The following is a 17,696-nucleotide window of genomic DNA, read 5'->3' as shown; positions in this document are numbered from 1 at the left end:
CAGAAGAAGAGAAATAATAAAGATCAGGGCAGAAATAAACAATATAGAAACTAAAAAAACTGTAGAACAGATCAACGAAACCAAGAGTTGGTTTTTTGAAAAAATAAACAAAATTGACAAACCTCTAGCCAGGCTTCTCAAAAAGAAAAGGGAGATGACCCAAATAGATAAAATCATGAATGAAAATGGAATTATTACAACCAATCCCTCAGAGATACAAACAATTATCAGGGAATACTATGAAAAATTATATGCCAACAAACTGGACAACCTGGAAGAAATGGACAAATTCCTGAACAACCACACTCTTCCAAAACTCAATCAGGAGGAAATAGAAAGCTTGAACAGACCCATAACCAGCGAAGAAATTGAATCGGTTATCAAAAATCTCCCAACAAATAAGAGTCCAGGACCAGATGGCTTCCCAGGGGAGTTCTACCAGACGTTTAAAGCAGAGATAATACCTATCCTTCTCAAGCTATTCCAAGAAATAGAAAGGGAAGGAAAACTGCCAGACTCATTCTATGAAGCCAGTATTACTTTGATTCCTAAACCAGACAGAGACCCAGTCAAAAAAGAGAACTACAGGCCAATATCCCTGATGAATATGGATGCAAAAATTCTCAATAAGGTACTAGCAAATCGAATTCAACGGCATATAAAAAGAATTATTCACCATGATCAAGTGGGATTCATTCCTGGGATGCAGGGCTGGTTCAACATTCGCAAATCAATCAACGTGATACATCACATTAACAAAAAAAAAGAGAAGAACCATATGATCCTGTCAATCGATGCAGAAAAGGCCTTCGACAAAATCCAGCACCCTTTCTTAATAAAAACCCTTGAGAAAGTCGGGATAGAAGGAACATACTTAAAGATCATAAAAGCCATTTATGAAAAGCCCACAGCTAACATCATCCTCAACGGGGAAAAACTGAGAGCTTTTTCCCTGAGATCAGGAACACGACAAGGATGCCCACTCTCACCGCTGCTGTTTAACATAGTGCTGGAAGTTCTAGCATCAGCAATCAGACAACAAAAGGAAATCAAAGGCATCAAAATTGGCAAAGATGAAGTCAAGCTTTCGCTTTTTGCAGATGACATGATATTATACATGGAAAATCCGATAGACTCCACCAAAAGTCTGCTAGAACTGATACAGGAATTCAGCAAAGTTGCAGGATACAAAATCAATGTACAGAAATCAGTTGCATTCTTATACACTAACAATGAAGCAACAGAAAGACAAATAAAGAAACTGATCCCATTCACAATTGCACCAAGAAGCATAAAATACCTAGGAATAAATCTAACCAAAGATGTAAAGGATCTGTATGCTGAAAATTATAGAAAGCTTATGAAGGAAATTGAAGAAGATTTAAAGAAATGGAAAGACATTCCCTGCTCATGGATTGGAAAAATAAATATTGTCAAAATGTCAATACTACCCAAAGCTATCTACACATTCAATGCAATCCCAATCAAAATTGCACCAGCATTCTTCTTGAAACTAGAACAAGCAATCCTAAAATTCATATGGAACCACAAAAGGCCCCGAATAGCCAAAGGAATTTTGAAGAAGAAGACCAAAGCAGGAGGCATCACAATCCCAGACTTTAGCCTCTACTACAAAGCTGTCATCATCAAGACAGCATGGTATTGGCACCAAAACAGACACATAGACCAATGGAATAGAATAGAAACCCCAGAACTAGACCCACAAACGTATGGCCAACTCATCTTTGACAAAGCAGGAAAGAACATCCAATGGAAAAAAGACAGCCCCTTTAACAAATGGTGCTGGGAGAACTGGACAGCAACATGCAGAAGGTTGAAACTAGACCACTTTCTCACACCCTTCACAAAAATAAACTCAAAATGGATAAAGGACCTAAATGTGAGACAGGAAACCATCAAAACCTTAGAGGAGAAAGCAGGAAAAGACCTCTCTGACCTCAGCCGTAGCAATCTCTTACTTGACACATCCCCAAAGGCAAGGGAATTAAAAGCAAAAGTGAATTACTGGGACCTTATGAAGATAAAAAGCTTCTGCACAGCCAAGGAAACAACCAACAAAACTAAAAGGCAACCAACGGAATGGGAAAAGATATTCGCAAATGACATATCGGACAAAGGGCTAGTATCCAAAATCTATAAAGAGCTCACCAAACTCCACACCCGAAAAACAAATAACCCAGTGAAGAAATGGGCAGAAAACATGAATAGACACTTCTCTAAAGAAGACATCCGGATGGCCAACAGGCACATGAAAAGATGTTCAGCGTCGCTCCTTATCAGGGAAATACAAATCAAAACCACACTCAGGTATCACCTCACGCCAGTCAGAGTGGCCAAAATGAACAAATCCGGAGACTATAGATGCTGGAGAGGATGTGGAGAAACGGGAACCCTCTTGCACTGTTGGTGGGAATGCAAATTGGTGCAGCCGCTCTGGAAAGCAGTGTGGAGGTTCCTCAGAAAATTAAAAATAGACCTACCCTATGACCCAGCAATAGCACTGCTAGGAATTTATCCAAGGGATACAGGAGCGCTGATGCATAGGGCCACGTGTACCCCAATGTTCATAGCAGCACTCTCAACAATAGCCAAATTATGGAAAGAGCCTAAATGTCCATCAACTGATGAATGGATAAAGAAATTGTGGTTTATATACACAATGGAATATTACGTGGCAATGAGAAAAAATGAAATATGGCCTTTCGTAGCAACGTGGATGGAACTGGAGAGTGTGATGCTAAGTGAAATAAGCCATACAGAGAAAGACAGATACCATATGGTTTCACTCTTATGTGGATCCTGAGAAACTTCACAGGAACCCATGGGGGAGGGGAAGGAAAAAAAAAAAAAAGAGGTTAGAATGGGAGAGAGCCAAAGCATAAGAGACTTAAAAACTGAGAACAAACTGAGGGTTGATGGGGGGTGGGAGGGAGGAGAGGGTGGGTGATGGGTATTGAGGAGGGCACCTTTTGGGATGAGCACTGGGTGTTGTATGGAAACCAATTTGTCAATAAATTTCATAAAAAAAAAAAAAAAAAAAAAAAAAAAAAAAAAAAAAAAAAAAAACAAAGTTAACATTGTTGCTGTGAAAAATTGAAAAGGTAATTCCTACTGTGTGCTTAGAATGGTGACCGGAATCTTTTATGTGTCCAATAAATGCTATCTCTTGTGGCAGTGATGAAAATGTATCTTTTACTTTATTTTTTATTTTTTTTTTATTTTATTTTTTTTTTTATTAAAATTTTTTTTTTTCAACGTTTTTTATTTATTTTTGGGACAGAGCGAGACAGAGCATGAACGGGGGAGGGGCAGAGAGAGAGGGAGACACAGAATCGGAAACAGGCTCCAGGCTCTGGGCCATCAGCCCAGAACCCGATGCGGGGCTTGAACCCACGGACCATGAGATCGTGACCTGGCTGAAGTCGGACGCTTAACCGACTACGCCACCCAGGTGCCCCTACTTTATTTTTTAAATGTCTTTTAATGTTTATTATTTTTGAGAGAGAGACAGAGAGAGATAGAGAGAAAGCAGCAGTAGGACAGAGAGAGAGAGAGAGAGGGAGACACAGAATCGGAAGCAGGCTCCAGGCTCCGAGCTGTCAGCCAAGAGCCTGGCACAGGGCTCGAACACGTGACCTGTGAGATATGACCCAAGCTGAAGTCAGCCACTCAACCAACTGAGCCACCCAGGTGACCCAAAAATGTACCTTTTAGATTGCAGACTATAGAGCATCACTGACCCATAGCCTCAGCTGCTGCTCTCTAAAATGCATCCTTGTGTTTGCCCTGACACTGCACCTCCCACAGCCTATTCTTAGCCAATGAGAAATGTGAAGGGGACATTAACAGAGGCCCATTCTTGGGAAACGTGAGAGCACTCCGGCTTTATTTCCAGGACTCCCACCACCTTCTGAACTGCCTTAGAATTCCACTGCAGTCTAAAGTTTTTCCAAACGCACTTCCTTCCTTCCCATTCTCCTTCACAAGTGTCGGATCTGTATCACAGTCTTATGGCTTTCCCAGACTCTTCTGGCTCCTTTTTTATGTTCACTTGCTGGTTTCTTGTATTTCTAATTCTGCCTTGACGTTGGCTTCTTGGAGGACCTGGTCTAGCATAAGTGGTTCTGAAAGTGGTTTGAGAAACTGTGGCTGTGGTAAGTTCATTTGGAATTGGCTCACCTATAGCCTGGTGAGTCCAAATGATGCTATTCTGGTTGGTAGATGGGACATGAAGAATTTCTGGCACAATTTAGTAGTTGATAAGCATTTCACCAGGGGTGACCTGGAAAAATGTCCCTGTAAGGAAATGCTTTGGCAAGTGCAGTAATGCAGGTGTTTGAAAGATATGATGGAAACAATGCCAGTAAGACAGAATTGGCTGGTTATTGGTAAGTCATGTACATGTCTTACAGAAAGATAATGACAGACTAAGGGCAATAAATGACTAAGCATGATAACCAAAGAGCCTTCATGGCAACTTATAAAGAAGGCCCTTATTTTCTGCAGTGGAAAAGCAGATATATAGAGCAGCAGCCTGAAGATGTCATTATTAGGGTTGCAGAACTCCAGAGACATCTGAATACTCAACCAGTACAGGTCTGTTATGCAAAGGTCAGAACCCTGGTGGGGAATACCTAGCACTGTGAAAATGGAATGGGGCATATGGTTTATTTCTTGTGATGATATTGGTTCTGTAGAACCCATAGATTCTTTGGGCTTGTAGAAGTGGTCTCCCTTCCCTAATAACAGCTAGGACTTCCCTGTACTGTATGATACTGAAGTCTTTCCTCCACAGGCTAACAGGTGCCTCCCTCAGGGACTATCCTCACCTTCTGTCTTGGTTGCCAAGGTGCTAACTAGGATTAAATCTCTGTATAATCCAGATGGGCCTCATAAAGGAGGGAAAAAGACAAAAGATTTGCAAAAATTCATTAGTGTGTATCAGCAGGAGCCAGGGGAGTACATCAGGGATCAAGAGGGCTAGAATGTAAAACTAAATAGGAAGAATTTATTGATTTGGGAGCATTCTTGGGATACAGGATTAAAATGATAATAGGAAACCCAGGGGAATAGCCCAAACTTGTTGCTAAAGTGATCCTCAGAAGCTGTACAATATTTAGCAAAGTGGAATGAAATCCTGAGTTACCTTGGAAGATAATGAAAAAAGGAATAAAGGGTCTGAGGGAATTAGGCATCCTGGGATGGATGTCTTATGGAAGAATGGAAAACCCATCAGAGGACTGTGTTCCTCAACATGGTTCAGAGGAAATACCATTCATTCAAAGCCATCAGGAATATACCAATAAGAGGGGCATGAAGATCATGAAGAAATTCAATGGTGGCTTTCCTCCTCAGTCCAGACTGACTACTGGGGATATAGTCACAGATGTAGGCTCATTAACATGTTTGGAAAGATGGAACCCAAAGAAATAGTCCTATGGTCATGTCATGGCATCTTATTTAGAGCACAGGCCTTCAGGAAGTCCTGGGTAAGATCTTGTTCCCAGTATAATCACTGGGTCTGTGGACCCACTCCGTGGTCATTCCCACTTACCAAGTATATATATTTGAAACTGATATACTTGGCAGTTGGAACAAAACTCACACTGGGTACTTGGTCTGTGGAATATAAGCTATCATGGTAGGTGTTGGAGGGAGATTAGTGCCACTATCAAAGTTCTAACCATTGTACTTATGGGAGTCTTTATCATGTTTCTGTTTATTTCGCCATATTTACCTTATCATATTTCTTTTTATTTTCTGTTTAGTTTGGGATTATAGAAACCCCATCCTGCAGAGTAACTCTACAGTTACTTTTTTAGTGCAGACTTTTTTTTTTGATAGACTAGTGGAGACTTAACCAAGTAGTAGTCTTGGTAATGGTTTCTCTGCCTTCTGTGATATCACTGTTGGAAGCAGATTATTAATATTTCAAGTACGTGGTATGTGATCAGTAATTTGACATATTCATTCCTCTTCATTCCACTTAGAAAAGTAGATCAGAAACAGTTGCCTCTAGGATACATGAACTTTCTTGCTTCTGTCGGAATATAGTCCAAAGGAATCTGAAATGCATTGACCATCACACAGAATGTCACAGAGATCCATTACAAAAATGACATAATGCTGATTGGACAGGATAGGCAAAAGGTGGCTAGAATGCTGGTGGATTTGATAAGACACCTGCACTCCAAGGATGGGAAATAATCTGTAGTCAGTTTCAAGAAGCTGCTACTCCTGTGAAATTCATGGGTACACTGGCCAGCAGTGTGCTGGGATATCTCCTCCAAAGTAAAAGATAAATTGCTGCATCTTGCATCCCTACACAAAGTACCAAGTACCTTGGTAGATCCTTTTTGGCTTCTGGATACAGCACATCCCACTCCTAAGAGTACTTCCTTACTGTAGTAGTGGGTGACAGGGAGGCTGCCAGCTTTAAGTTGAGCTGGGATCGGCCAATAGGTCTGCAGTTCCAGGCTGCAGTGCTTCAGCCTGGCCATGTGAACCATATGATCCAGCAGACTCTAAGGTAGTCAGGTATTAGTATTGGGAAAAGATGAAGCATAGAGATAATGACAGGACCCAATGGGAGAATTCAGTTGAAGGCTAATGGAATCTGGAACACCATGCCATGTGTAGCACAGATTATACAGTCTTTGAGAAATAGCTCTTAACATGGTACTGGTCCTTAATGAAATGGAATGCTTGACTTTTTTATTTATTTTTTTTGACCGTGATTTACAAAGTATGTTCCTTTTTTAAGCTTATTTATTTATTTATTTTGAGAGCAAGAGAGAGAGAGAGGGAGGGAGGGAAGGAGGGAGGGAGGGAGGGAGAGGGAGAACTGGGGAGGGGCAGAGAGAGAAGGAGAGAGACAGAATCCCAAACAGGCTCTACATTGTCAGCACAGAGCCCAACATGGGGCTTGGAGTCATGAACCATGAGATCATGACCTGAGCCAAAATCAAGAGTCAGGTGCTTAACAGACTGAGCCACCCAGGCACCCTAGAATGCTTGACTTTTGAGCAAACACCAAGTGACCAAGTATCTGGAAACATTCACTATAAGCTAGATTTGGTCAGAACTGCCAAGCAGCACTTATTCTTAGTTGAGAATGGGACATTCAGATTGAGCCCAAGCAGGACCAGATGTACAAGTAAGATACATGAGTAAGTAGCCATACTCCCATGTCACCCATTGTGGCTGATTGTTCCAGTGCTCCTTTCCTAGTTCATACCTGTGTGAGCCCTTGTAAAAATCACAGAGGAGTAGGAAAAAGTCTGACCTTGGCACATTGTAGGGGCGTAATAGACAGTGAGTGAATGCAAGGATTTGGTTAAGCTTCTGTTTTTGTGTGGGTATCATTCCTGTTCTATAGATGAAGAAACTGAGGCCAAGTGACATAAAATTCATTACATATAAGACGTGAGTAAGGGACTGGAAAACAGATGTCCTGCCTCATGCTATAATATGCTTTCTATGACATGCTCCTGTTTTTCATGTTTACCACAGGATGTTATCTTCAGTTTGGAAGGAGAATCAGGCTCATTATTAGAAATTAAATTATAGCACAGTTAATCTTCCACATTTAAAACGTTTAAAGTGCCATGCCCTATTTGCTAACCTAAAAACTGGTATCCACATATGTTGAGTCACTTTTTTTCAATTATTTGCAAAAAATGGATGGAGATTGGGAGGGGCTGTGAATTTACGCATACTAATGAAACCTTAAAATAAAATGTTTCCATGTGAAACTTCCAGTCTTGTTGGATAACTTTACTTGATTGAAAATTACTTGAGAAAGATGAAATCATAAATTACCTTAAATTTACTGAAAGCCTGTGAACACCTATATTAGGTGTGAAGCTGATGAAGTTTCATCTTGAGTGGAAATAAGTTGAGAAAACACAGCTAACATTTCAGATATATCTCCTGAAAGAAGGCTGACATTATTAGCTCCATTGGGTCCAATACTGAGCAACACTTCCAGTACATTTCTGCTATCGTTACAATTGCTAAAGTTCCAGTTAGCATTCACAATTTCCACTGCTATCACCCATATTTCCTTTTGTGCATATTTATTCTTTTTCTACTACTGATGACTCGTTCATTCATTTATTCCTTCATTCAACGAAGCTTTACCTTACCATATGGTGGGCACCATGCTCTTGTAGAATTGTTTCTACCTGCATTAGTAGTAAATAACATATTGTTAAATTATGACAAGGTAGCATTTTGCAGATAAAATGAAGCAAGAGATATATAGTAACTTCTTCAGTGTCACACAGCAGGTGTATGAAGGATTTGAGCTTCAGACCAGGAAGTGTGGTTCTGGAGCCTGTGCTTTTAACCATGATATAATTTCTCACAAAGCTAATAGTGTTGTATCACTTCTCTGATTTAAGGCATCCCTGGTATATTTATATGGGAAACATATACAGAATTCTGTCAGGAGAGTAAAACATACTGGCGAAAATTAGGAAAGTCTTTTGGGGTCCATTAAATATTTTTGTGGGACTGTGGCAATTTACCTTGGGCCTTGGAAAAAGGCTTACTATTTTTAAATCTATCTATCTATCTATCTATCTAGATATATATATATATCACAAAGCATTTAAAAAAAACTGATAGGTGTTATGGCTGAATCAACTGTCTTAGAATTTGGTATTCTACACATGAAAATTAAATACACCTGGATATATGACTTAGTCATACAAAGTCATGCTATACTTAGTCATAAATTATGGGAATACAATTTGGATGAAAATATGAATGGACAGTGACAAGGCTATTGGGAAAAGATGTCGATGTAATGCAATTGGAGTTGTATTTGTATGAATTTTTTGTGATCAATAAGATGTGGGTGATGATAAGCTCATTTTAGAATTCTTCAGGAATCTATATATATGATATGTCTAAGGTTTATGATTAGAAATAAAACAGACCAGTTACCTAATACTCAAAGATCATGTTGACTGAGGTTGACTTGAGAGATCTACTGGATAGGACCCTACCATGATTTTGGAATGGTGAGCTCTTTCTCCTTAAGGTCATTGTAGTTTTATCATAATAGTATTTTTAAAATATGTGCTATGTTTTGATGGATACAAGTTTGTATATACTAGATATTAAAATCTTCAAATGATTGAGGTGAAAGAGACCTGGAGTGCATGCAATTAAGAATAACCAGATACTGTCTTTTTGCTTTTAAAAGCAGAAGTAATTCCATAGTCCACGCCAGTAAGAAGTTTTTACTGTTTTCTAATCACTATATTGGGTGTTCTTGTAACCTATAACATCCTTTGAAATTAATTCAACAAACTGATTTTACTAAAGTAAAAAATAAACAAAAAGTCTGTCACAATTTGGACATCCTGGACTAGGAATCCTATATTATTTCCAACTGGTCCTGGGGTTTTGTTTCCCAGTTGTGTGCAGTCATGGCCATCTGCTTTCATGGCACTGTGACAGCTCACACTCTTGTTGGAGTCCTGACTTGCTTAGCTAAACAGGGGTTTCAAGTTGATATTCAAATAAAAATCTTTCTACTGAGCTCTGATCTATTAAATTCTACCCTCCATTCATTTTTATACTCAGTAACAATACAGCACTTTAATACTCATCCATAATTCAATTTATCCACAAGACCAAGTTTTCATTAAACAAAATTTTATTATATAATTGATTTAGATTTACAGAAAAGTTACAAAGACAGTACAGAGAGTTGCCATATACTCACACCCAGTGTACCTCATTATTAGCATCTTACAGTGGTATGGTGTTTGACACAATAATGAATCAATATTGATAACCTCAGTAATCACTGAAGTCCATACTTGATTCATATTGGCTTACATTTAACCTAATTTACCTTTTTCTCTCCCAGGATCCTTACATTTAGTTGTCATATCTCCTTAGACTCTTCTTGACTGTTACTATTTCCCAGACTTTCTCTGATTTTGGTGACCTTAAGGGTTTTAAAGAGTGTTGGTTATGTATTTTTTTTTTATTTATTTTTGAGACAGAGAGAGACAGAGCATGAACAGGGGAGGGGCAGAGAGAGAGGGAGAAACAGAATCGGAAGCAGGCTCCAGGCTCTGAGCCATCAACCCAGAGCCCGACGCGGGGCTCGAACTCATGGACCGCGAGATCGTGACCTGAGCTGAAGTCGGACGCTTAACCGACTGAGCCACCCAGGCGCCCCAAGGTTATGTATTTTGTAGAAAGTCACTTACATAGGACTTGTCTGATTATTGTATTGTGATTAAACTCGGATTTTAGGAGGGAGATCACAGAGGTAAAGTGGCATTTTTGTCAAATGATCCGTTACTGTGGATGTTGTCTTTGATCACTTGGATTAGGTAGTATTGGAAAATTTTCCTTACTGGATAGTTAAGTTTTGAAAAATCCCTAGTTTATGGGGTGCCTGGGTGGCCAGGTGGATTAAGCATCCAAATTGTGCTCAGGTCATGATCATGAGTTTAAGCCTCGTATTGGGCTCTGTGCTGACAGCTCCGGGCCTGGAGCCTGCTTTGAATTCTGTGTCTCCTACCCTCTGCCCCACCCCTGATCACACTCTTTCTGCCTGTCTCTCTCAAAAATAAATATACATTTTAAAAAAATTTAAAAATCCCCTGTTTTTTCTGTATTCTATGAAGAAAGTCACACTGAGAAGCCAAGACTTTAGAAGTGGAGAGTTGGGGGCTCCTGGGTGGCTCAGTTGGTTCAGTGTCTGACTTCAGCTCAGGTCGTGATCTCATGGCTTGTGGGTTTGAGCCCCAGGTCGGGCTTTGTGCTGACAGCTCAGAGTCTGGAGCCTGTTTTGGATTCTGTGTCTCCCTCTCTCTCTGCTCCTCCCCCACTCATGCTGTCTCTCTCTGTCTCTCAAAAATAAAATAAAACATTAAAAAAAATAAAAATAAAGAAGTGGAGAGTTATCATCCACTTCAGTGAGGAAGAAATATCTACATAGTTTATTTGGCATTCTTTTGCGTTGGGGATTTGTCTATTATCTCCCTTTTATTTATTCAATCATTTATATGTCAGTATGGATTTGTGAATATTTATTTTAGATTTTGGACTAAAATCCAATGCTGTTTTACTTATTTTTTTTGTTCAAATTGTGTCAGTTTTGGCCACTGGGAATTCTTTTAGTTGGCTCCTATGTCCTTTTGATATACCCCCATTTTGTGTGTGTGTGTGTGTGTGTGTGTGTGTGTGTATGTTGTTAACACTTCCTTACTTTCTGGCATCAGTATACACTCTAGCCTCATTTTGTATATTTTCTGCCCAGTGCTAGAATCAACCAGTTTTTCAAGCAACTCTGATTCTTTCCATTGGAAAATGGTGGTACAAACCAAGTGAGTACTAGTTATACTCATTTCTACTGGGATGTCTTTGCTTTTAGGCCCTTTCATCTGACAGAGCAAAGAAAAAAATATATCAAATAACCTGTGTGTGTGCATGCATATTGTATCTATATTTATATCAATCTCTATATCTATATACCCCCCTCACTGTATATATCTATGTATGTGTATGTATATCTACATATATGTAGAGAGGGGGGAAGGAATTTTACATATATATATATATATATATATATATAGCCATCTGTATCTATATTACGTTCAAATTGATGTCTCTAATACACTCCCACATGAATCATTCTAGCTTTTTCTTGCTCACTTATAATTTCTCATTCTGACAGTGAGAAACCTGGCTCTTACCATCTAGCACCCATTTGCTTATTCAGTTCCAGCATACATGCATAGTGGTTTCAGAATTGTTAAACTTTACCAACTTTATGAGCTACAATATGGTATTTATGCACACTTTCTTTTGTGTTTGGTGTTAGAGTACACTCATTTCCAGTTATTTAGGTCAGCATTTTCCCCTTACCACCTTTAGTGAGATTATTTCATACATTTGTAATGTAGTTAGATTTTTTTTGTCATATTCTGTGATCCCTTGACTTCCTAAATGTCTTTTTTAAAACTTTTATTAAGTTTCACTCTTCTTCCTTTAAAGTCTTATGGATTTGACAAATGTACCATGTCATATATCCCCAATTACAGTATCATAAAGAACACCTTCCCTGCGCTAAAATTCCTCTGTGCTTCACATATTCAACCCTTCCCCATTCCCCAAGAGTACTTTTCAAGTTACACTCTACCCAACTGTCATTTTCCTCTTGAAATATTTTACATAGAAAGATGATCTATGTCTCAATTTCTAGTATTTTATAGTTGATAGTATAAAAGGTTGTGTGTCTGTGTATGTGTGTGTTTGTGCGTGAGTATGAAGAATACCAATATCCAGTTCCTTGTTATTTGATGATGTAAATATGTATATTCATGTAAAAATGAACTAACTTTTGCACCAGTGAGAAGCTAAGCAGTGCTTACTGTGTAATAAATAACCAGATGAACCTCTTATTTCATCTTCTTTTCACTTTAATGTCATGGGATATAATATGAGAATTGGGTGTATTGCACCATCACATTCAATTAATCTATATTAAAGCCTCACAAATTGAGAGAAATCAATGGCCCTCTGTGACCAAATGGTTAGTACTAGATGTTTAGTAGATGGCTGATAGCTAAAAATATACAGGGAGTGAAAGAACAAAGCTGATTTGTTTATATAGACATCTACACCAAATCTTCTTTGTATCCTAATTTTCCTTTCCAAATATAACTTTTGAAACTTGAATCTCATTTATTTTTTGCACTGTTTTTTGTTTAACTGACACCAGGAAAATATGTCTGTTTATTGTAGAACAAATACAGTTTTCTTAAAACATTTTAAAAACATGCAAAAGTTCATGTTTTATAATGATATTAGGGTTTCTTTAGGTAGGAGTTCTGCATTTCAGAGGATCCATATGTGATACAAACAGTGAACAATTGGGAACACTAGCTGATAATGATATGATCATTTTTGGCAGTCTCTTTATGTAAGTTCTGGCAGAAGCATAGTAATACATTAGTCATTTTCACAGAGAAGATACTGATCCATGCCAGTCTCTTATTTGGGGTGCCATCTGCACCTTTTTTTGTCAGTAAATTCAAAAAGAAAATATATCCATTGATGGATACTATTTCTATTTTTTAATCATTGTTTGAAGCAAACTATACCATTCTTAGAGTATAACAAATACTGCACACAACTAAAATTGCTTCTGGTTATCCTTTATTAACTAGAATACCTGACTCAAAATTGCTCCGATAAGTTTTAACACTTCCATTTAATTTAAATTGTTCACAATTTACTATCTCTTGAGCTCTTGGTTAAACATACAAGGAGACAATGAGTTCTACTTTTTGCTTCATTAATCACGGAGCAACTCAGTTGACCCATATTGTTTCACTTCCTTCGTCTGCAAAAGTGGTAATAAGGTTGCATGGTATTTGAAAAGATAGGCTGTATTTCTATTAAGGTTAGCAACAACTAAAGTTGATCTAAACTTGCAAGTTGGTGATAACATTATAAAGTCAGGCTTTTCAAAGTTTGCTGACTCACTTGAACTAAAATATGCAGCTAGATAACAGAAATTATACACAGTTTATAAACTCTTTGAAGACAACGTCATATTTTACTCATGTTTTGTATATAGGAAACACTAGATAATTGTTGTGCTAAATTGAGGCATGGATGGACTTACTATAATGACTTAAGAGAAGCTTCTGAAATAGGGAGGGAAGTTCATAGGCATGCGTTGGTATAAAATAGCGTTTAGAAAAATGGTTTCTTACTATTATTATTTTGGATGAGTAAGAGGAGAAAACTGTTACTTCCTCCCAGGTTAACTTGAAGAATTTGATGGCTTTGCTAAATTGGTTAGAAGTTATAACAAAGAAAAGGTCATTCAGAATAATGAGTATCACTTAAGTAACTACTATGTAAATAGAGTTGAATTTTCCAAACTATACAAGTAACTAAAGAGAAATCTCATTTTTTAATAATAACTAAAAACCCTGTTTTGTTGCCTAAATTTACCAGTGAACGGCCATTTTGCCAGTGATTAAGAATGAATGAAATATTGAGAAATAGTAATATCCTTTGAACTAACTACAACTGAAAAAACATCTTTAATATTTTAGGTCGTAACAGCATGGTATCTTTAATCTTGTATTTAAGATGTAGTACCTCATATAAAGATAACTGTCTGATTGCTTGTGATTTCTCTAGGTATCTCAGATGGCTATCTCCAGTCCATAGAATAAACTACTGAGAAAGAAATTTATTAGAGCTGGTTGTCCAAATGCTTGGAGAGTAGTTGTTTCTGTAGCCACCTATATCAACAGTCATTCCTTAATTCTGTTCAGTTAATGCCCCCAGAACACTCTGGATTTGGTAGGAAATCTCACAATGGATTCGTTTTAGTTATGTCCTGTACAGTCATTTTAGTGCACTTTAGTATATGTGGCTCTGTAGGTGGCAAACAGCATATATTGTTAGGTAGGCCACTGAGCAGGATGTTTTTCTTCTATACGATTGATACCGAGTTACTGGTTATTTACTGAAGGAAGATTTGTTTTCTAAAACAAAACAAAACAAAACAAAACAAAACATAAAACCAAAATAGGTGAGTGGAAGCAAGGCAATTATATGTAACTCATTCCTTTTCAAGTTTTGTATTTTGGATGGATGTTCCTAAATTAGATTTGTACCGTGATGCTATAAAGCATTGGAAAAAGTCTCCCCAATCCTATTTTATTTGAATCAAAAGGGTATCCAAGGCTTTGAGAAGAATTTGAGAAGGTCAGGATCAACAGACAAATGGACACAAATACCCTTCCCAGTTCTGAAAATGAGGTTTATAGGAGTGGAAAAGGCTTGATGTCTTCAAAATTAGACTTGATCCTGGGTAAATACTGGTATGGTTGTTAACAAATATCCCCTGTGTAATTATATTTCTAAGATAGATAGATAGAGATGTGGATATAGATATGTATCTAACTGTAGGTAAACCCCAAAAGGCTCTGCCTGATCCTAGAGACATATCACATGTAGGGTTTACCCCTTATTAAGTCAGAGGCAGGTAATAGCAGTATTTCCTCCTCTGAAAATATCCTATTTTCCTTATCAGGCCCAGTGATATGAGTAAATAGTTGCTTGGCCCTGGAAGTCATGCCTTCATTCTGTCATGGACTCTCTCCCAAGTGGATTTCCAGTTGTTTAGAGTCATGTAGAGATATGCACACAGGGACACTTCAAATGCACTTCATCTTCATTTCCCAAAAATTTCAGAGTTAAACCTGAGAGCACTTACCCTCCCTTCTGAAATCCAAAGCCATAGCAATTAACATAACTGTTATATATGTTATAATCGTAAAGTAAAATCATCATACTCAATGTCAGCCACATTATAAGCCTGACAAATAGTAAGTATTCCTAAGTCTTTGTGGGGTATTATTCTGTGAATTTATAAACCAAATAAACCACTCTAATTTTTTTAAGTTTTTTTTTTTTTTAATTTTGAGAGAGAGAATCTCAAGCAGGCTCTGTGCTGATGTGGGGCTCTATCTCACAACTGTGAGATCATGACCTGAGCTGAAATCTAGAGTTGGATGCTTAACTGACTGAGCCACCAGGGTGCCCCAACCGCTCTAATTTTTTAAAGCTATTTGTTTGGATTCTAAAATCTTCCACTGATAACTTCTCAAAATTGCCATATAGTGAACACAAGGAGGAACAGGAATGTTTTCTTCTAAGCATTGCAGATAAGCAAACATGTATCTAAAAATGTACTACCTTATAATCAAAGATCATTCTAAATTCCTCTGGTTAGTAGGTACCTTCATCAGTTGTATAATGTTTAAAATCCCACAAACTCTGTACCTCTTCCTCCATTCAGAAACCCCTGTACAGTTTCCCTGCAGCACTGGAAAAAAGGCAAAGCCTTTCCACTATGATTCTCAAGTTTGGAATGTGTTTTGAAGTGCGTAAGAGTTATCTTGTTGTTTAATTGTCAAGTTGACAAAGTGAGGTTTTCCTGTCGTGAAAAAGCCTGTGTAACATCAAGAGCTTACCTGTCTTCTCAAATATCTATGCCACCCAATTTATTTAATCATTCTTTTGGCTTTTGAGCTAGAATTCCACCATCACATATCTCTTCAGTCCCGATGACACAAAAACACAAAGAAGCCAAAGATATAGCAGCGAAGACTGAGCTTTCAGAAGTACAAGCAATCCTAGGAGACCTTACTTGATGTTTTGACAATCTGTCTTCCCAAGAGAGAAAAATTAAATAGGAGGAGGATAGAAAGAATAAAAAAAATAAGTAAAAAAAGGAGAGGAACTCAATGGGCTTCATATTGGTACTCTATAAGTAATGTTTCATGAAATAATTTTTCCCAAATGTATTTCTTCATTACTTAAATCAATAAATAATAAAAATCTTTTTATTATATCCAAGTCCAACCTACTGTACTTTCTGTTCAATTTAAAGTATGTACTGGTTAACTATTGCATGCAAATAATTTTAGAGGAGAATGATTGAAAAAATTCAAAGCACAAAACTAAATCTTATTCTGTACCTTTGAAGATCCCAAAGGTGTTCAGTAAGGATGGTTTGCTAATGGAATAATAGAATACCAAAATTTTCATCAATAAAAGTTTCTAAGTTACATATGATATTATTGATTAAATTGTATTCAAACCTATCATTGTTTGAAAATAATTTCCTAGGGTTTATACATTTCATAAATACTTTATGTGATTTTTCAAGACTAAAGCTAGTTGGTTTTAGCTTATATGACTCATATTTTCAGTGATTATTATTATTTTCATATGGAATGCTTCACAAATTTGCATGTCACCCTTGTGCAGAGCCCATGCTAATCTTCTCTGTATCGTTCCAATTTTAGTATGTGTGCTGCTGAAGTAAGCACTTTCAGTGACAATTTTTAACACTTAAATTGAAACTCAGAGGACTTTTTCAATCTTGTTCAATGCATACAAATGTGAGTCAAAATGAAATGATATTGGGGATTATGAAGGTTTGGTACATTAAGCAATGATGATGAATACTAGGTTAATAAGAAGTCAAACTACATTTTGTGCAACTTGGTAGTAGCTAGAAGCTTGAGAATTTGAGTGCCTCCACAGTGGGAGAGTACCAGTGAACACCTATGCAAGATGTCTGCTAGAACAACAGGACAACCAACAGGCTATATGATAGAAAAAAGCAAAGTGAAGTACTGATTATAAGTGGTGCTTAACTTTATTAAGTCAAGAGAGTACTCAAAGTCTTTGTCTGACAAAGGCACATTATTTTGTCATAATCATGTTCATGAGCTGTCTTGTGGCTGCCAGTCAAGGCCTGCCATTTATCTAAAAGAAGTGGAAGCCTTGAAAATGTTAATTAGGTTATAGCCTGATCAACATTGAAGTACCTTTAATTTAGAAGTTTCCATCATTTTCTTTGAAATGCTCTCACATGTTCATAAGAAAAACAGACATAGAATTGTGACAGTATCAAAAGTCAACCTGCTACACAAACTCCTTTGAAGTCTTCAACTGTGTCATCACATATGTCTAAATGAAAACCTAGTGATTATCTCTTTGGAAATATTTCTAAAATATCAACAAAAAGTGAACTTGCCCTTCCATCATGGAAATCTATTCCCTGTAGGTATATGTTCTCTTAGCTTAAAATACAATGTACT

At 37.5% G+C, this 17,696-nt stretch overlaps 1 non-coding gene across 1 annotated transcript; it reads right to left on the bottom strand.

The window, feature by feature from the left end:
• Positions 1–16,812: 16,812 nt before the first annotated feature.
• On the bottom strand, positions 16,813–16,919 carry LOC125169148 (U6 spliceosomal RNA). Its single transcript, XR_007153481.1, has one exon. It is a non-coding gene; the product is annotated as a U6 spliceosomal RNA (small nuclear RNA).
• Positions 16,920–17,696: the final 777 nt, after the last annotated feature.

The sequence above is a fragment of the Prionailurus viverrinus genome, chromosome B3 (genome assembly GCF_022837055.1).
Source record: "Prionailurus viverrinus isolate Anna chromosome B3, UM_Priviv_1.0, whole genome shotgun sequence".
Lineage (NCBI taxonomy): Eukaryota > Metazoa > Chordata > Mammalia > Carnivora > Felidae > Prionailurus > Prionailurus viverrinus.
Note: the sequence above shows the minus strand (reverse complement) of the source record. Positions and strands in the feature narration are given on the sequence as shown.